Consider the following 21,436-nt stretch of genomic DNA (forward strand, 5'->3'; position numbering starts at 1 on the left):
TATTTTTTTTTCCATTTGCTATCTATTCTCAGTCAACAATCTCACATTTCCCACTGATGGCAGAATTTGAAAGTGTACTCCTCTGTTTAATTGCTATTTACACCTGTCTGCACACTATCGCTATGCTTTTTTTTTTAAAGGCCTAATGAGGACATAAGACATCAGTGTCTTTGGACCACACAAGTAGCTTCCTCCAACCTTCTATGCTGACATTCAACTCCTCTCTGGCAAAGCTCCTAACTGTTTTAATGCGATGCCTGCAGGGTATCCTTAATGTGGTGATGTAATGATATACATTGTATCTAATTATACAGTAGGAAAAGCACTTTAGACACTTTAGACACTCTCAGCTGAAAAAAAGCGGTGTCTTCTGTCGTGCATAACTTAAAACAATGTGGTTGCTTAATTGAAGTGTCATCAATTGAATCTACTGAAGTGATGCAAAATTATTGATCATTTACACGGTTTACAAAATAAAGCTGGAAAATACTGATGGACGCACGTTGATTTAAAAGAAGAGTCCTGTCTAAAATTATGCATCTAGGATGCAGGGACGCAGGCAAACAAGAGCACTTCAATTACACCTGAGGGCAATTTGGAGTGTCTAATGCACCTACCATGCATTTTTTGGAATGTGGGAGTAGAACGGAGTGCCAGGAGAAGACCCACATGGGCAGGGAGAACATGCAAACTCCACACAGGAAGGCCAAAGCAAGCTGGAATTGAACAGGACCTGTGAAATGTGAGGCAGATATGCTAACCAGTGAAATGAATACAAATAATTACATCAATAAATAAAACCATTCCAGTAGTTAATGTGACATGGTAGGCCTAACGCACATCAGTATTTTTGCTGGCTTAGTACATCGTTTAATAAAAGGACTTATTTCAAAATGGTATGTCATTTTGACTCATACAGAGAGAAAAGCTGTGTGAAATTGTGCAGATAATCAGCTAAATCCCTCAACATGAAAATGTAATTGCTCTAGAAATTAGCTGTACCTGAGGTCCATTTGTTTGGTCATGGCTAGTTTCATATACGGCAATGATCAGATATTACCACTAATTAGAACTGGGTCAGAGTTCCTGAAGGTCATACATTAATGTGTAGGATCATTGAAATGGTAATTATAAACAGATTAGAAAGTTATGGTGCTTTATGGGAGGCCATTTAGTAATTTAACCACTGGTTTTGGTGTAATAAAGGATTATGCACGAGCATGAGTAATTAAGCTTTCTCTCTTTCCCCAGTTTCCTTTTTTAATTGATTTCTTATATCAATTTGCCTGAAGCATTTTTGCAGCAGATGAACCATACAAGTGAGCCATATGGAATTTTTTCATATTAATATACTGCATATAAACCTGTAATACAAATGATGTTTGTCCATGAGGGATCCATTTTATTTCAAATGTGTTTATTTATCTTTTAGAAAGAGGACAACTGCATTTTTTTTTCTTGTAATAAAGGCAGCATTATTTACTTCACCAATGCTCAAATGTATCTTCCCATTCCCACTCCGGTCCCCCTTATCAGTCGATGAACTGACTTTTCAGGGAAAAATTTTAATTCAGTGCTTCATACAAGCCCAATTTTCAGAGCAGTGAAAACCACGACCCACAAAAGTGCTGTCATACATCCAACAGCACAGTTGTAATGAGAAATACAACGTCTACAGCTTTACTTTGTTTCTTTGTTTGTTTGTTTTTTTTGTCTTTACTTTGTTTCTTTGTTTTTTTTTGGCATAGTGGGCATAAAGGGTTTGATTTGTTGATGACTACGTCAAAGTTGTTTTTCAAAATGTTAATGTAATCGTATAAGGAATCAAAGAAGAGATTGCAACAACAACTCCCCATCACATTGTTCCTACTTAGTCAGAAACCTCCGTCAAAGTCTTCAGCAGAAGCTGAGACAAGCATTGACAAACCCTCCATGCCAAGCCTTTCCAACACCTCTTACCTAACGATGAGGTGTCCTTTGAAGAGCTGTAAGGCTCTCGTTTAATCTGTGCAGTAACTTCATCTTCATCGCCTTCATCATACTGCACAGGTCTTTTCATCGTCAACCTCGTATATTAATCAAGATCATCGTCATTCAGCGTAAGTGCCTGTAGAGCTTTCATACATGTGCCCACACATGAGCGAGTGTGCAAATAAGATCATATGCAATTAAGGGTTTTAATAAACTCATTTTAATGTTTTATGTTATTTTATGTTACTAATGTGATTCAACAAATCCAGGTTTATGTCATGGAGACTATTTTTGAATTACTGACAAAAATACAATGTTTTGAGAGATGTCCATTTTGGGATTTCTACATGACCAACCTCAACTATTATTATTATTATTACTATTACAACCATGTATTTTTGAATTACTTGTCCTCGCACAGGTTGTGGGCTTGCTGGTGCCGGGTGTCGATCCCAGCCATTTTTGGGCAGCAGGTGGGTTAAACCCTGAACTGATTGCCAGCCAGTTGCAGGACCCACAGAGACAAATGCTTATTCTTATTCACAAATACAGCTAACGTCAATTTGGAGTATCCAATATACTTACTATGCATGTTTTGGGGAATGTGGGAGGAAGCCGGAATACACAGAGAAAACCCACCCAGGCATGGGAAGAACATGCAAACTCCACTCACGAAGGCCCCCAGCCGAATCTAACTACCAACCTCTGCGTGCAGTGAAGTGGATGTGCGAAGAAGTATTCCACTGTTTTCCACCAAATATTATTACAGTGTTTCCTCACTACTTTGCGATTCATCTTCTGTGTCCCAGTCGATCGCAATCTAAAGTGGAATCCTTAGTTGAGCAAACATAATAACAGGGAAGCAGAGTTTACACTTGTGATTCCAATTCATTAAGGAAGCAGTCCAGGTAACACCTTTCCAATCTTTCCTCCTCACTGTACTCCTTCCGCATTCTCACTCGCATGTGAGATTCACTTGGAGAATGCTCCAAGTACAGTCCTCAACAGTCAAGAGCTTGAACAAGACTGGCCAGGCAATCAGTCAATCAGCTCTCCTACAACACACGTGACTGACACCTGCTGCGACATGTGAGGTCAGTTGTTGTTGGTCGATGCCCCACCGGGAGCCGTGAGGGAGTGCCCGTAGGAGTGGGTGATGGGCCGACAATTAGCTGACGGAGTGACGGGCCGACAATTTGAATTTTCCGCTTGAAAAGTTGGAGGACAGACAATGACGTAAAGAGGGGTGATGGCTGACAGACCAGCAAAAAAATGTAAATGCTCAAATCTGTGTGTGTCTAGACACAGTATGTATGGATGTACATTTCCTACTTGGCTGAAATTCAGTTCTTGCAAGGTTTTTTGTCTCCATTAATTGTGATAAACGAGGGATTACTGTATACGGTTATACAATAATCCCTCTTTATAAGACATACATGATAAGAAAAAGATGCAAAACGAGGGCCAAATTTGTTGTTTGATTTGAAAGGTGAATATTTTTTCTCACCTTGCACAGTTATATTTATGTGTTAAATAAAAAGATATCAAACATTATGTTTGATATGTAGATTTATATAAATGTTAAAATGTCACGATCATAAAATGCTCAGTCGTGCCTTTAATGACACAGACATACTGTATTTTGGAGAAGATTGCTTTCTGCAACTCACAAGAACTTGTATATGAAATACATTCAGCACAGTTAAAATGAAGCCAGGCTCTCTTTCTCTTTCACTCTGAGGCCAGAAGTCTGAGACGTTTGAACTTACTCAGCATTCAGAAGGTAGGAAAAGCACTGTTGGAGGGTGCAGCCATTTAGTGAGTGAGTGAGTATGTTTCAAAGCTGGGATTTCTTTGTTGTATATGTGCACTCTCATACCCTGGAGGTTTAAACCACGCAACTCCCTCTTCTTGACGAAATTGTCATCAGAACATGAAAGCATCACTACATCAAACGGAACATTTAATTGTGCTTGTGTGCGTCTTGAGAGCTGGTATCATTTGCACATGTCTATTTGTAGTCTTGTATTTGTTGTTATTTTTACCATTTGACCTGTGTATGCTATGTTGCTATCATAGTGTATGGTTTGTGTACTGTCTTATGATCCTGCCTATCATCTCGAGTACATCTAGTACTCTAAAATCGTAAATGGATGGTAAATGGACTTTCACTTATATAGCGCTTTTCTACCTTGGGTACTCAAAGCGCTTTACACTAGCTAGTCATTTCGTTCATTGTCTTGCTCAAGGACACACAGACATGGTCTTGATGGCAGGGGGATCAAACCCACGGCCTTTCGGCTGGGAGACGACCACTCTACCACCGAGCCATGTACCACCCTGTACTTTAGTACAGTACATCTAGTTTTAGATCACAACAATGAAAGTCACATAAAGACGCGTGTTGGCTTGTGGATGCAGCCAATTAACAGGTTAAGGTACTATGCTTGATACAGACCATGCCCACTGCATCAGGGCCTTTTGAATGGTTGTCAAGATGAGAAATCTGAATATTATGAGCTCAAAAGACAGGTGCATGCTAAATTTCAAATGATCTTATTTGAACTTCCTGAGACTTTCCTCCATTTGTCACATCAGGGGTTAGTTTAAAGTATGCCTCTTGGGCGCTTGAAAAGCTGAAACCTCCAAGACAACACCCTCGAGGAGCACAGAAGAAAAAGCAAGAAGCTGAAACCAAGGATCCGCCGCCGTCTTATAGTCCCCTTTTCTAATTGACCGAGTCTTCAATTTCTGTCTCGGCCTCTTTTCTCATCTCCAATTTTAAACATCCCTGAGAGCCATGGAAACTACTCGGATGAGTTCAGCTGACTACCAGTTTGAAGTATGCATCTTTATGATTGTTTGACCCTTCCTTTTGCTTACACAAAGCTTTGTCCACTTGTCAGTCTGTCGCTCTATGACAAAAACATACACGCCTGTGAATCTCTGATCACACCCCTCCTCCAATCATCCACCCACCCACCCATTCTGCCAAGGCAAGATTAAACAACAAAGTGGCTCGATTAATCCATTTGAAGTGATGTGGCATTAGGGCTCATGAGGAGATGCGCTAACAAACACGGCAGCGCAGCTGTGTGGGCTGCAGATAGAAATGGGAGGCGGGAAATTAATTGACCTCCATCATTGCAATTAAAAACAAAGAAAGACAGTTGAAAACAAAACAAAACAAGAAGACGGGAAAAGGAATGGGGTGAGTTCATGTTGATTGACTCAGAAGTCACATGCCTCATGAATGAAGCCTGTCTAGATGTGGACATCCTCTTGTTAAATGTTACATCGATAACCAAGTATAGAACTGTGTAACAGTAATGGTCTTGACAGCTCTTTTGCATAAGATACAATAGGATCATTGAAGAGGTTCATTTACAATCATTAAAACTGTTCCATCACTGTAAAAAGAAAGAAAGAAAGAAAGAAAGAAAGAAAGAAAGAAAGAAAGAAAGAAAGAAAGAAAGAAAGAAAGAAAGAAAGAAATACATAAAACATACTTGTTAATGTTAAAAAATCAAAACAACAGAAAGAAAAGCACATTTCTCAATAGATGCATGTCTGTCTTCCCCACAGTGGACACTTGGATAACATCCAAGTGTCACAAATGTCACCTCTATTTGTGCTTACCCTCATTTGGCAGTTTTTAACCGCATTCAATCCCAAAGAAATATTTTAGCATCTGTTCAGAGTCCACACATACAATTTCATGTTTTTTTGGTTGTTTTTTCATTCATAATTTAAGTTTGTTTAGTGTTAAGCGTGAGTGAAAAGGAGTCTCAAAACTGCTGGCAATGATTGAGCAAATATTATGGATGTGGAATATGATTTAAGATGCAACATCAACCAATTTGTAATCTTTCTCCAGGAGCTACAATTTTCCACTATAAAGGTCATCACAGTTGCTCAATGCTCAGGTAAAGACCAATCAAGGCTCATTCGCTTTGCAGTCATGTAATATTTGCAAGATGAGCTTGTATTGGTTGTTACCTGTGCTACTGTGATTACAATTTCAACATATATATATATATATATATATATATATATATATATATATATATATATATATATATATATATATATATATATATATATATATATATATATACTATGAATTATATGTTATAGATTTATGAATTATTTCAATTTTTCAATCTCAACTTTTTTAAACCTTTCATTTCTAATACATTTGTGTGACCAGGTTGGCATATAGCAAATCAAATGTGCAAACATTATCTCAACACTTAAAAACACACAACCCTAATAGGTCCCTAGTGGAAGGCGCATCTGTGTGTGTGCATATGTGCAAGTGGGTGGGTGGGGACATGAAATGGATAACCAACAATGGTAAAAGAGGGGAGAAAACCGAAAAGGGGTTAATTTGGTGTGGCTCAGGTGAGGTAATTATTCCTTTCCCACAGTTCATTGCACACCCATAATGATTATTAACAAGCTTAAAATACTTGAGGAGCACTGGGAGCTGGTGGCTAACAACATGAAACCCAGTGAAGAAGGGAAAGAGGGAGGGAACGGGGGTATGATGGTAGGATGGAAGAAGAGAAAAGGCAGGATGGGAAATCATTATGCAAATAAGTCTGGTCTTAATCACACAGTACCCATAATAATCTGTTGGGAGGAACCCAGGTTACGTGGGTCGCTGGTTTGTTCAACAAAGGCAGGCATTTTTGTGTTTTGTTTCTCACTCTTATCATATTCAGCAATTTTCTTGATTACTCATTCGTGAAGCAGCTTTTAGATTCAGACTCACAGGAGTGGAAAGTATATTGTATGTAGGTACGGCTCCGTGGTGAATAAATGTGGAGTGCCCCCCATACACACAGACACACAAAGACAAAGACACACACACACGCACATTCCTCCACTTTGTTTAGGACATCCAACCATTTTAAACTTAAATATGATGTTTCTTTCGATTAAAAAGAAAATGGCAAGATTTGCAGGAAAACATTTATTTATACTTTGCAGATGCAATATTTGGAAGGAGGAAAGGAACGAGTAAAAAAAAAAACAATTTAGCAACAGATTTTTTTAAGTTCTCTGTATGGAATCGGATGCTTGCAGATAGACTTAGCAGTTCAACTAATCTGGCACTTTCTCTCTCCCTCATTCTCTCTCAGTCTGAAACTGAAACATCTGTTCTTGGCAAACACAATGGCAGCAAGTACACTGACCCGCACTCTGGAGGAAGAGGGGCAGATGATGGCTGCATGAATGTTTGAGGAAAGCAAATGCTTTAGGGAACAAAAATGCAAGAGAGCAAATCACCAAAAGTAAAAAGGAGAAACGTATGGGACACAGAGAACAAAATAAAAGTAGAAGGAACAGAAAAGTGGTTCTTAAATTTGTGTGTATGTCAACTTTAAAGCCTTAACCTTGGATATTTAAATGAACATTGATAGTATTAACTTTGTTCTCTTCTCCTCTTTTGGCAGTGAACTCTGCGACCTCTGCTAACTTTGCAACCAAACGAAAAGGAGAGTCATCGGCACAAATATTCTATGTAGTTTTATTTTAAAAAGTTGCTCACTGGCTCAATGGGAAAAAAGTGCAATTTGCAAAGCTAAGTCCAAACACAATATTAGTAATCTTTGGTCTACCATCTCAGAGCATAAAAACCTGCCCAAGAAACCTCCACAGGGACATGACAAATGGGAAATGTGATCAATTATGGGAAACCTTGCAATTAATAGGTTAAAAAATGCTTGACAGCACTCGTATTTAGCACTATATGTACAGCACTATAAACTGCTGGCCAAAAGTATTGGCACCCCTGCAATTCTGTCAGATAATGCTCAATTGCAATTACAAATGCTTTGCTTTTAATATGTTCATTTATTGTGTTTGCAATGAAAAATACACAAAAGATAATGACAAAAAAATAAAATCAATTACCATCTTACACAAAACTCCCAAAATGGGCGGGACAAAAGTATTGGCACCCTCGGCCTAATACTTGGAAGCACAACCCTTAGATAAAATAACTGCGAACAACCGCTTCCGGTATCTATCATTGAGTGTCTTACAATGCTCTGCTGGAATTTTAGACCATTTTTCTTTGGCAAACTGCTCCAGGTCCCTGAGATTTGAGGGGGCGCCTTCTCCAAACTGCCATTTTAAGATCTCTCCACAGGTGTTCTATTGCTGGGCACTTTAGAAGTCTCCAGTGTTTTTTGAGGTGTGTTTTGGGTCATTGTCCTGCTGGAAGACTCAGGACCTTTAAGAGAGACACATCTTTCTCACACTGGGCCGTACATTACGCTGCAAAATTAGTTGGTAGTCTTCAGACTTTGTAGTGCCATACACAGAGTCAAGCAGTCCAGTGCCAGAGGCAGCAAAGCAACCCCAAAACATCAGGTAACCTCTGGCATGTTGGACTGTGGGGACTGCAGAGGTGGGGTCTTCCTGGATATCCTACCATAGAGTTGTTTTTCATTCAGATGCTGACAGATAGTATGGGTTGAGACTGTTGTACCATTAGACTGCAGGACATTGGTAATTGTTTTGATGTTCGTCAAGGTTCTTTATCCACCCTCCGCACAATGTTTCATTGAAATCTCTCATTAACTTTTCTTTTCCGTCTACATCTAGGGAGGGAGGGAATCTCACAATCATGCTTCTCAAGACCTCAGACAGTTCTTTGGTCTTTCTTTACTCCATGCTCAATGTGGTACACATAAGGCCGCAGGACAGAGTTTGAGTCCACCTTAATTCATTTTAACTGGCTTCAAGTGTCTCCATGTCAATGTGGTACACAAAAGGACACAAGACAGAGGTTGGGTCAACTTTAATCCATTTTAACTCTCTGCAAGTGTTATTTGGTTATTGCTACCACCTTCATTCTGATTTCCTCTTCATTCTGAGGAAAACCAGCCAGCAATCAAAAATGGCGAACCGTGCACAGTTCAAACTTTTAAACAATTACAGATGGCCATTTGGAGCGGCAGAGCCCAAAAGATAGAGTGAGAGGTTGCAGAATTGTCTGGACATCTAATTGACAGGGAAATCAGTGCAGGGAGGCAACTGGAGTGAGTGGTGTCTTGACAGGCTTCAGGTTCAAATGATTAATTACCTTGAAGCCTTTTGCAGGCCTGGCAACTTCCTCTGGTTGCTGCTGTGCTATGTGCAGTTGAGGCCTGGGGTCCACCGGCTTGAGGTGATGCTGTCAGTTACTTTTTTTTCTTTTTTTTTTTTGACCGAAATTAGCTCATTCCTTCAAGTTTGTTTGCGTTTTTCTTCCCTCACGAGTCTTGTCTACAACTTGTACATATCCAGCTGCTTCTCTTTCTCTTAGATCTTACACCTGGAATATATTATTAGTGACATGCATTTTAAATTGTGAAAATAGTGAAATGTACACATCCAGTTGGCTCAGGATGCTGCTCAATGATGAAAATAGCAATACTTACTTATCTAATAAAACATTTACTGTGTACCCACTGATTTATTTTCTTAGCTGGTTCCTCCCATTGGGGTTACAGGTGTGCTGAAACCTATCCCAGCTCTCCTTGGGCAGTAGGCGGGGGTGGCACCCTGAGCTGAGTGGTAGCTGACTGTAATAAACACAGAGATTAACAACGTTTTAACCACATTTTGGAAATGTGGGATGAAATCAGAGTATCCTGCCAAAACACACTCAGGCAAGGGGATAACATGCAAACTCCAGTCAGGAAATCTGGAGCCGTAAGAAAACCTTCAAACTCTGTGCCACCTAAACGTAAATATTTCATCACAATTAAAACTAAGTGGATATCATGTCATGTAAAAAAGATTATTGCCTGGGAACTGGCTATCTACAAAATACCATGGTTGTGACTCTTAAGTGTATTCTTAAGTGTTCATTTGTGTTCATGTATTCCTAAAAATACACATTTTAATAACTTAACATGTTACTCTAGAAGTGGCACTGAATTAAAGATGACAAACTTTTGATAATCCAGATATCGCAGATTAGTGATTAAAAAAAAAAAAAGTGAAATATTTGGACTTTTTCCTGAATGTTAAGTATTTGGCCCCCAATCCTCAAATATGTATTTCTCTGGTGGCTCTCTCTTTCTGAAGTTCTATAAATCGTCTTTCAAATTATTACGACAGGTCCTACATAAAGTGTAAATGCGAAAGAAACATTATGGCCAACCTGGTCATTCAACTGTAGGCTTCTTAGTTGCAATTTTCCCCCATTCTACTATGCAAACCAAAATTTGTGACGGACGACCATCCACTCAGAATGGAGAGCAGTAATAACTGATCACGCAGCTGTATAGCTCAATAAGAAGGAACAAGAAAGTCATTATGCAAAGTAGTGAAAGTCAGCGCACCAGCAACGGGTAGCAAGAAATTTCGTTTAGGAAGGTTGTTTCCGGGAGTAAAATTAAGCTTTAGGTAAGGTTTTTCTCATTGGCCTCAATTTTCATGGATCGTACCATTCATGGTTATGCATAATGCTCTGCCTGAAATTTCACATTGGTTAAAGCACCCTGATTTCTTCCAACTCTTGTTGAGCACTGTGCATTTTGTATTTATTGATTGACCAGCTAGAACACTGGGTTGTGAAGTTGACACGTACAATGTAAGTTTAAAGAAGCCCAACTTGTTCCTTTTCTCTTCCAGTAACACCCTTTATCACTTTATCCATTTTTTACTTATATTATCCATGTTTCAACAACAGGGGCTTCCTCCCCATTTTCTATCTCTATCAACCCACAATCCTCTTTAATCAATATAAAACCGCCTTCCCTTCCTCTCACTTTCACCCACTACCATTCGCCATGGGTGATCTCATACCCCCGTGCTATTTTTTCCCTGTGGATTTTTTTTAAGAGTTGTAATTTATTATTTGCAAGAGAAACCGTTATCAGAGTCAGTTTGCTATCGTGGGCCACTTCATTAATCACAGAGCCCTCTCTCTTCATTTGTTCAAGATAGGCTGTGGTTCAGTGGGTTCCAGGCACTGATATAAATATGGAGGAACACTCCCCACCTCTGTTTATCACCCTATAAAAAAGTTCTGAGGTGTAAACAGATATAAAGAGAAAAAGTGTATTTTTTTTTTATTTGTTTGTAGTTTGCAGTAGTTAAAACGTCCAATATTATATTTACAATATTTGTAATTATTTGTATTATTATAACATTGATCAAACCAGCTTCCTAATGTGCTATCAAGGCCCACATTATTTTAAGATTTAAAGGATCCAAAATATTGAAAATTCTGAATCAATTTGCATTTACTTGTGCATCACAAGCATTCTTTTTATCCTTTTCAGTCGAGCTGATCTACCGTAGTTCTATATTTGTATCCAGTGACCCACAAGGGATTATGGTAGAGCAAGTGAAAGGTGGCCTTGAACTGTAAAAGGATAATCCTATTTTGATACCCCACAACGAAACCAAACCTAATTTAACCAATTTCCCCATTTCACCTAGCCATATCTGCTTTGGAACAAAATACCTTGTAGTCTGGCTTCTTTTCACAGTTTTTGATATTTGTGTTTTGCCTTTTTTGATTTCTTTTGCATTTCCGCTGCTCTTTTGTCTGTGTTTTGCCATGTGTGGCTGCATATGGAAAAAGGTGAGTAACATGTATCATAGAAATGAGTAAACTTGTTTTATCTCTGATCTTGTTGCAATGTAGAGGTTGTTTGCTGAACAACGGTCTGTTGTGGTAAAGAAAGCTGAGTTGAAAGGCAAAGCTCTCAATTTACCGGTCGATCTGCGTTCCTGCCCTCACCTATGGTCATGAGAAGTGGGTTGTGACCGAAATAACAAGTTCCCGGATACAAGCGGCCGATAGGAGTTTTCTATGCAGGGTGTCCGGGTTCTCCCTAAGAGATAGAGTGAGAAGCTCCATCCTCCGGGAGGGGCCCAGCGACAAGCCGCTGCTTCTCCGCATTGAGAGGAGCCAGCTGAGGTGGTTCGGGAATCTGGTTAGGATGCCTCCCAGACCAGGGAGGAGGCCCCGACGTTGGCTAAGGACACGTTGGAGGATCTATATCTCTCGGCTGGCCTGGAAATGCCTGGGATCCTCCCAGACGAAGTGGCCGGGTAGAGGAAAGCCTGGGTTTGGTTTCTCTGCTCAAGCTGATGCCCCAGCCACTCGACTGTATAATACAGCAGTAGAAAATAGATGGATGGATGAGATTCAGAGTGTGCAATTTTTATTTTCTGTGTTATTCATAGTGATAAGAGCTCTGTGGAAATGCTCCCTCTGGGTCTGTTTTTCTGGATTTTTTGAGTCGTGTTGCCTGGACAAAAGGACAACGGTTTAAAAGCTTAATAACCAGGATGACTTGTGTCTGACTAGGTTTCTTACTCTTCCCAGGTAGCAAGAGCTTACAATGTCATCCAGGGAGGGCAGAAAGTCTTTACTTGAACATTCTTGTAGTTTGACTGTTCATCAAGATTTTTCATTACTTACATTAGTCATTAGCAATGTGTTGCAAGTACTGGCATTTCCATGAGATTAAGGACACCGAAAAATAACACCAGAAAATATGTTACTATAAAGAAGTGTAAGTATAGTAACAGAAATATACGCACATATACAACTTCTGGACAATCTGAGTTTTACTCATGTTTCTTTTTTGTCACAACACATTAGGTTGTCATGTTAAATTTTTAGGTTAATAATAAATAATGTACTGTACTGATGTCTTTATTTCCCTTTGATTTGACATTTTTACTGAGGAAAAAATAACTTATGCTACTCTGTAATGGGGATAATTTCATTTTTATTTACCATTTAAAATGCTAGTTGAACAAAAAATGTAGAAATGTAAATAAACTAACCGAGACACTCAAGTGCCCCCCAGTAATGTGGCAGTAATCTGGATTTTCAATTTAATTCACATTCTTTACTTATTTGATTGTTCATATTAATGTTTACATGTTAGTACTTCTATCATTCTCACTTTAAATTCACAGTTAATACTGTAGAAATCATTTGTTTGAGTATCATTATTTTGAAGGTGAATTTTCACCCAAGTTTTGGCAGCCCCTGGTGTTTGGCACCCTTCGCATCTGCCTAACTTGACTAATGGGTGAGCATGCCCTGCTGAAGCCTACTATCGAAAGACAAGTACAACCGGTATGTAGAATGTATGATCTTCAGATATGTAGACCTAACACGCAGTAGACTATTATGTGACACACAAAAACAGCACAACTACTCAATACATCAGGCATGTATGCATAATGTGTGGTCCAATATTTTAAAACAAAAAAAGTGTTAAAGAGAATCATAGTGAGCCAGGATTCTAACTATTAAAAATCACTTTCAGTTCAGATGAGTGCAAATACTGTATATACTGTAACCACAATGACACAAAGCTCTCTAATCTTAATAGTTCGACAAAAAAAGAAATAGAAGCAGGGAGTCAAGGCGGGAGCTTGTTCTAATTACTTTAATTGGTAGAAAAAAACTAAAATCAAAGACTAAAATCTCCTCAAAACCAAGACCAACACAAGACACATCATGACATATACAGTATAAATGCTTGTTAATGTTCACCTGTCACTTTTGTTTGTTTTTTTTTCCCTGTGCTGTATGTTGTTGCTCCTGTGTATAAAAAGAACGCTAACCTCATGAGTGGCACGAGTGGCATCACGTTACAAAATATGTCAGTCAGCATTAAAAGAAAATCCACATAGTATCCACATAAAAGAGTAAAGAAATCACTTCATCTTTGATACCTGCACTGGGACCACTTTAGCACTCTCAAGCTGTGGGGTTTTGTCAACTCGACCGCATGCTGCTGAATTCATATAAAGCTGCAGTCTGTCACACATTAGCTCTGACAGCAAAGCAAGGATAAGAATAAACATGACACAAATGCCACTCTCATGTTTATCATTGTTTTTTTTTTCCTCCCTTGTAATAAGACATGTCATATTTATATCAACCATTTGACATGTTTTAACACTGAAATCCTTTGTAGGGCACTCATTGAAACACTTAATAATAAGCCCCAGATTACAGTACAGTACAGTACAGCACCGAACAGAACTGTTTTATGCTTCAGCATTTTTTTATATCAATCACTACCCTCGCATGCATAATTATGTTATGTATTTATGACATTACATCTATTACATCTATTATTATTGTTATCTGAGAAGGTAAAATAAATAATATGATTCAGCAGCCTAAGTGTTACCAAATATGTTTTCATGACCTATATGGCACATTTGAAATGCTTGTAGGTATACATCGATGTTTAAAGCAGTCTCACTTGCTTTCATTCATTCCACTGCCTCCCAAACCCAAAAATTGCAGACAACAATTCCATTTCCAAAATCCTTTTATTCTCTGGCTTTATCAGTGATGAGCTTGGGTAATGAGTGATTTCCCCGGGGTGTTTGTGCTTATGGGGATGTGTTGTTTTTCAACGCATTGTTTTCACAATGTGCTAATGTACTTAGTGTCAACAGTGGCTTTGTATTGAAGAGCAGTGTTGTCTATTATGATGACGGAGGGAGGGGAAGGTGTTAGTCGGTGGGTGAGAGGGTGTTGTGGGAGGGAAGGGGAGGAGGGAGGCCCCTCGTGAGTTCAAGTACATGCTAAAAGAGGATAGACTGGCTCTCTTGGGTGCTTGTGTGCCTCTGTGGAAAAAAACATGGATAAGTAGACACGCATAGATGAACAACCAGAACTGTCTAAAATAACATTAAACAACAAAGAAAATAAGAAGATGACTATATGCTAAAAATGGCAGACATGTTTATTGGGATGTAAAGTGCAGGAGACGTGCAATGAAAGGCATGTTTAACTTTGAGGGACCGATTTTTAATGATGGGGATTGATGCACTCTTGTAATTGAAATAAAAGTTTAATTCCCTGAGCTAAGCTAATCAGTATGCTTTGCCGCGCACTCGTTAAAAAGGAGAGATGATGAGGGGAGAGGGAAAAAGGGTGAAAAGGGAGAATGGATGTGACTCCGTGTTGCTCAGATGTGGGGGCTTTGGGGAGGGTGCGCTGCGATTCCCAGGGTGCTCAGCAGCTGCGATTATATGGTGAAAAAGAATCTCTCTTACTCTCGGTTTGCAAAAGTAATGAGAATCTAATGAGGCTTGACTTTTCCCCCCTGTCTCCCTCAGCATTTGGAGCAATTTGACTGCACAACAGGTTCCCTAAGGAGAAGCATACAGGATAGGAAAAATGGTTCTACACAGGGTGCATTGTTGGCTTGCTTGAAGGAAAAATAAGCGAAGGGTGCAAGAGGAAGGAAAAAGCAAAGAGGAGGGAGGGATGTCAGGGTGGGGTATGGGGGCGAACGAGAAGGAAAGGAAAGCTTTGAGGACGAGAGGGCATGTGTGAGAGGGTAAGGAGGAGGGGAAAGTGAGGATTGAAGGATTGAGATGTGGACCGGAGCGAGGTTGACAAAAGTGTGGATAAACACTTTTCACAGCACGGAAGGATGTGAGGTTTATGGAGGCGTGGTGAGTGTGTTTGAATTTTGTGGTCGTCGAGCAAGACGTGAAGGTGAAGCGGTTGGAACACGTATGCACACACAAACACACGCAGACACATGCTTACACACACCATAGAACACCACAACATTAGGTACACCTGCAAAATTCAGACGGTCCAATACAGGAGAAGCAAGAATCTGATAAAAATGCTGATTGAATGAAAATAGAGCTATTTGTATACTTATTGCCCCCATTATGCATATGTTACTTTAAGTGCGAGGTTGTATTTTATCTTTTATTGTACATTTTATTATTTAAACATTTCCTTCTTTTGTGCAAGATACTTCTGAAAAGAATAAGAAATAATTTATTATTCATTTTTTAGACTTCAATACATCAGGCCATGTTTGGCATAATTCCCCAATATGTTTTGATGTACTTCGTGCTTACCATATTTTAGAGAAAGATGCTATTAAACGTCCCATCACACTTAAAGCATGACATGAATAGAGATGTATTGCTATTCCTTATGTGTGTGTGTGGTTTTTTTTTTCAAGAGCAAATCATGGTTGTATTAAAACAAAATAAAGAGTGTATCCTTTAAATGGCTCTTTTTAGTGAACGGTGAATTAATGAACGGTTCCGTTTAAAGTGCCAAAAGTGATGACGGTACATACAGTGAGCAATGATGCCACCTTATTCTCTGAGAAACCAAAAACATGTTTCATTTACTCCTGACTTTGTGCTAACTAATATGATGGCTTGTGTTTGGAAGAAATACATACCTATAATACATATATATATATATATATATATATATATATATATATATATATATATATATATATATATATATATATATATATATATATATATATATATATGAAGAGTTCATCCATCCATCAATCATCTTAAAAGCTCAGCTTGACCAGGGTCATGGGCCTATTCTAGCTGTTAAGTAAAAATTAATAGTTAAGTAAAACTTGCATTTGCAAAAGTACAATGCCGGCAATTTTGGTAAATTGTTTGCTGATTAGAAGGAAGGGTTTGTTGCAACAGCCATCGTTTTAAAAAAATGTGCTAAGCAATAAAAAAAAGAGTAATTGTACATAAAAAAAATATTAGTTATCATGTTAATTATAGACAAAATATCAAATTCTTACTGCTTCAAAGTGGCAAATTCAGATTGGTATCCCTTTAATCATTGCATGGCCTGTCATCTACTCCCTGATACCATTTACATATCTGTTAATAGAAATTAACAGTATGCGTAATAATGAATGTTATAATTATATTTGTATAGGCAGTATTTTTGTTAGAACTCTTATATAAAGCCTGAGCAGGTGTACATTGTGTTAAGCCTAGTGCATGCATGTTAATAAGACAATATACACGTGTTTCAATGCTAGAATCTGTTTTTATGTGCTACACCTCTGCACAATTCAAATAAACCAAAACAGACCACTTCGTCCAGCTCCTCCGGGAGGACAGCATTCCCAGGCCAGCGGAGAGACATAACCTCTCCACCATGTCCTGGGTCATCTCCTGGGCCTCATACCAGTGAGACACACCCGGAATACTTCACCAAGGAGGTGTACGTTGGGCATCCTAACCAGATTCCCAAACCACCTCAACTGGCTCCTCCCACCCAGATGACCAAGTTTCTAACCCTATCTCAAAGGGAGAGCCTGGACATCCTACAGAGGAAACATATTCCAGCCACTAAGCTGTAGTCCAATCATAAATACCCAATACGCTCACAGTACTCAGCATACCAATATTCTTATGAGTTGCTGAACTGGTGTGCATTTTTTCCTTCTTTTTCTATTCATTCATTAATAATTCATCAGCTTACAAAGTTGCATCGAATTACTGTATTTGATCTTCCACCAATAACATCACAACTGTTCACTATTGTGTGTAATCTTACGGGTGGCAGCAGTCAGCTAAAAAGAGCTGGTACAAAAGTCAGGCTGTTCCACTACATAAAGGTGCTCTTAACCCTCCTACAACCCCAACCTTTCTGCTCCTATTTAAGCCACGCTGATAATGTTAGACTGTGACTTTATCTTGAAAATTAGCCTGATGAAAAGATCCGAGGACTGCCTTTTTCCCGCCATTGACCTTGTGTTACACTGCCAGGCCAGGATGACTCTTCATCGCTTATCCCCCACCACAGCACCACCACCACCTGCTCCTCCTTTACTTTGACTTTTAAAGTCAGAGGTTCAGTCATGCTTTCAGGCTGCCTTAATGAGGCCTATAGTGCTCCACTGGTCATAGGACTGTTAATGAGAGAGACATCTGAGAGAGAGGAGACATTGTGAAGTGGTGGTGCAACTAGGGAGGGCAAGTAGAGGAATAGAGAAGCTGCATTCTCCATCGGGTAGGTATGTACACTGCTCAAGATCCTGACCATGTTGGTTCAATGTGTTTTATTTTTTATTTTTTTGTCACAAATAGTATTACCTGTATGTTTCTAAGCATGTGCGGTTCAGAAGGAATGTGTGCCCTTTGCAGGAAAAAATTACTGGCGTAATCAAGTATTGTTTATCTTTGTCATGCTAATCAAAAATTAATTTGAATCTTTCTTTACATTTATAAAACAATCTTAGAATTATCTAAGACCAAAACTGACAAAGAAAAGAGCTAAGGCTGATATGGCAAAGCATACATTTTTTATTCCCCAGTAGCTTAAAACCGTTTTTTTTTTCTTTTCATTCACCCCCACTCGATCCACAGCTTTCTCCTCAATCACTATATATCTGCAAGGTAATGAAACAAAATGTTCCCATGTGTGCAGCTTAAGCAAAAGGTATTTGCCTGAGGGGGAACAGTAACAAGTGCTATATCGCTACACATTTACTCATGTACTTCTCTCAGTGGGTCACTGCATGCTCTTGAATGACGTTTAAACTTTGGTTAATGCAAGCTCAGACCGGCCAATGACACGCCGCTCTGTGATGATGAGTCTGCACAATATAAACTGTTTAAACTATACAATATGCACTCAGTGGCCACAGAATTGCACACTTCAATGAGCTTTAATACAACATCTATTACATATCTAGTCTTTAAGGAAAATATGTCAAAAACCCAATTTTGATCAGAAATTAGCCATGAAGCCCTGATAATAAAACTTGTCTAAGTAACAATTTTTTCAGTGTCAAACAAAGTGTTTTTTTTTTTTAAATGAAGATTTCTTTGATACAGTTCTTGTTGGCACACCGCTACGGTGACAAGACAGAGACCCGAACAGACAAGGGTGAGACCTGTAAATAACATTGATTTTGCATTCTGACTGTATTTTTTAAGATTACCTTTTCACATCTGTTATTGATCTTCGCTGTGTGCCTCCCTTTTGGTTCTCAGTGTGAAGTGCTAATAACCTTATCATGCATCTTTAAGTTTTAGATATGCTGTTTGTTGTTGTATAAGGTTTTTCTTTTCTTGTCCCCCTCCCCCCAAAAAATAAACAACAGGGGCTGAGTGGGGTGGAGAGGGCGGTATTATCTCGCTACATGATGCAAGAACCATCTTTAGTGATTTCCTGCAGATTTGGCTTTTGCTAAAAGGGCCTGAGAGGTCATTAGCCCTGAGCAGAAATTCTTTCTGTGTGACACTTCGTGTGAGACTTTTGGAGATAAGCAAGCACAAAGCTCGACCCCCTGCTAAACATAATTAGTAAGAACAAACACATTTTAAACAGCTCCCTGACTGACTACACAGAAATACTTGAATGAATTGTGTCTCTATTTCCATACATTACATATAGAGTTAATGTACAGCTGAATCATACATGATTATCTATCAGTCTTAATGTATGTGTCTTTATGAACAAAAAAATAAGAATATATGTAAAACCTTTCTCCCTCAATTACCTGTCTTCCCTGATGATTGAGAGTTGGGTTTGTGTGCACAGCTTATGTCCCTACAGCGAGAATTGCTGTCAGACATGACCTGCTGCTAAAGCCATCACAATAATCATAAAGATTAGGTTAACAGTGGGAAAATGGCTGGAGAAGACGTGCTCACAGCGGGCTGTTATTTTTGGAATAGTAGTCCCACTCTCACACAAAAAATGAAAACTTGCAATTGTTGCCGTGCATGCACCTTGCACATAACTATTCCAGTATCTTTGCAAGTTTGATATTCATATTATTTCATTCATATTTTTCTCTTCAAGGTACCTCTGTATAATCAAGTTAACCAATATGAAAATTCAGATTTTTCCTCGAGCAGCTGATAAAGGAAAGTCATACTATCAGAAGCACCTCTTCCAATAATGAGAGGCAACACAATTTGAATTAGAAATGTAATATTTAGGTTGTCACTAAACTTCTTAGTGTCAATCAAAGCAGCAGCAGCAACTTTATCAAAACAACATTTTGGAAACAGCTCACCGTTTTTTGTTAGATTTTGCATGTACCCAAATGCTATGTACAGTTTTTGTTTGTGAATTCATTAATATCTGCCATTTTTGTACTTGTTGTTATGTTTTCAAAGCAGCACACTGACAAACTTGTCATGCAAATGCAGATGCATGATCTCTTTATACTAAGAGTGGAACAAAGAAACAAGACAAGACAAAACAAACAAGACCAGGGAAAAAAAAAAACTTACAAAGATGACACAGATTTGCTAATTGAATTTGATGGCAGGACAGAAATAACGAAATAGTGTTCATTTGTATTACAAACCTAATTGTATTACATTGTATTTGACAATTCACTTCATGCATGCACACTTACTAACTGCAATTCACAGTGTGTTTATTTCACTCTGAATATGCAAGACACGTTAATAATTTAGCATGTCAGTGCTTATTTTCAACATGACACAGTTGAAAGAAATTTGTTTGAATTATGTCTCAGTTTTGTTTATTTCTTCTTTTCATGATGCATTTTTCTTCATCCTCTAGAAAGTGTGTCTTTACCAAAAGCCTTTGGATCTACAAACAGCACACGATACTTTGAATCATCCTTCGTTATCAAGAAATCCACCAAACCAGCTTTCATAACATCACATTAGAAAATAAGTACAGGTATTTACGGCCTGCATTTAAACACAGCAATGTACAAAAGCAACCTCCTTAAGGTCGCGACATTCATTTCAAATTGTAGTCGAGGTGTATGAAAATAAGGGGTTAGTAAACATTGACACCATCAAAAGATGAATGAGTAAAAACTTTAAACATGTTTTTCTCATATGATTTAAACTGGGCAACTTTCACATTACTGTAATGTGAATTCTTTCTGCAACTGTTGTACACCATATTTTTGGAAAACACACCACACTGGTTTTTGACAGTTATATATCTGACATGTACATCAAGTTGTCTAACGACAGAAACCATATTATTCCTCAACATTACACCGCTTTTAGCGATAAGATCTACTCATAGCCTCAATGAGTTTCCTTGATGAGTCACTGACACGCACCACAAAAAGGGTTTGCCACAATTTGTCACATTTTTTTTTCTTGAATGGAAGAAGAACAATGATGGCAGCAGCAAGAACAGTCGGTCTTTGCTCACTGTAACAATATGCTGTTTTTACTTTCGAAAATAACAGTTTCCAGGTGGAGAAGTCAATGGGTGATATGTACCATTACATAAAAGGTGTGGGTGCAATGTATCTGTGTCTGCATGCATACTGCTGTCTTTGCATAAAACTGACCACAAAAGGTTACCATGTTGTTGTTTTTTTTCCCTTAAAAACAAAATAAAAAACACAAGAAACAACATACTTAATCTTCTCTCTTATCTCTGTTCATAAGGTCTCAGATGCAATTTTCCACTCCAACCATAGACCTTTATCTGCCACCAAGCCTATATAACAGATTGTTTTCTACAAAGCAAAGCCACTTGTTCCTTTACACACTATCTGGTGTAAACTTAGAAAACATACAGGTCAACAAATTCAGATCCTTTAATTATATTAACTATTAAAAAGATGCATTAAAAGCATTGTTTAAATGCATTATTTAGCTATCATGAATTTCTTTTAAGGGTTTTTTTCAGCTGCACTGA

At 38.5% G+C, this 21,436-nt stretch overlaps 1 long non-coding RNA gene across 1 annotated transcript; it reads left to right on the forward strand.

Annotated features, from left to right (window-relative positions):
* Positions 1-4,967: 4,967 nt before the first annotated feature.
* Positions 4,968-21,150, forward strand: LOC148425613 (uncharacterized). Its single transcript, XR_015865155.1, has 2 exons — positions 4,968-5,182; positions 20,327-21,150. It is a non-coding gene; the product is annotated as an uncharacterized LOC148425613 (long non-coding RNA).
* Positions 21,151-21,436: the final 286 nt, after the last annotated feature.

Source organism: Hippichthys cyanospilos, chromosome 3 (genome assembly GCF_059441005.1).
Source record: "Hippichthys cyanospilos isolate Australia breed blue-spotted pipefish chromosome 3, RoL_Hcya_1.0, whole genome shotgun sequence".
In the NCBI taxonomy this organism is placed as follows: Eukaryota; Metazoa; Chordata; class Actinopteri; order Syngnathiformes; family Syngnathidae; genus Hippichthys; species Hippichthys cyanospilos.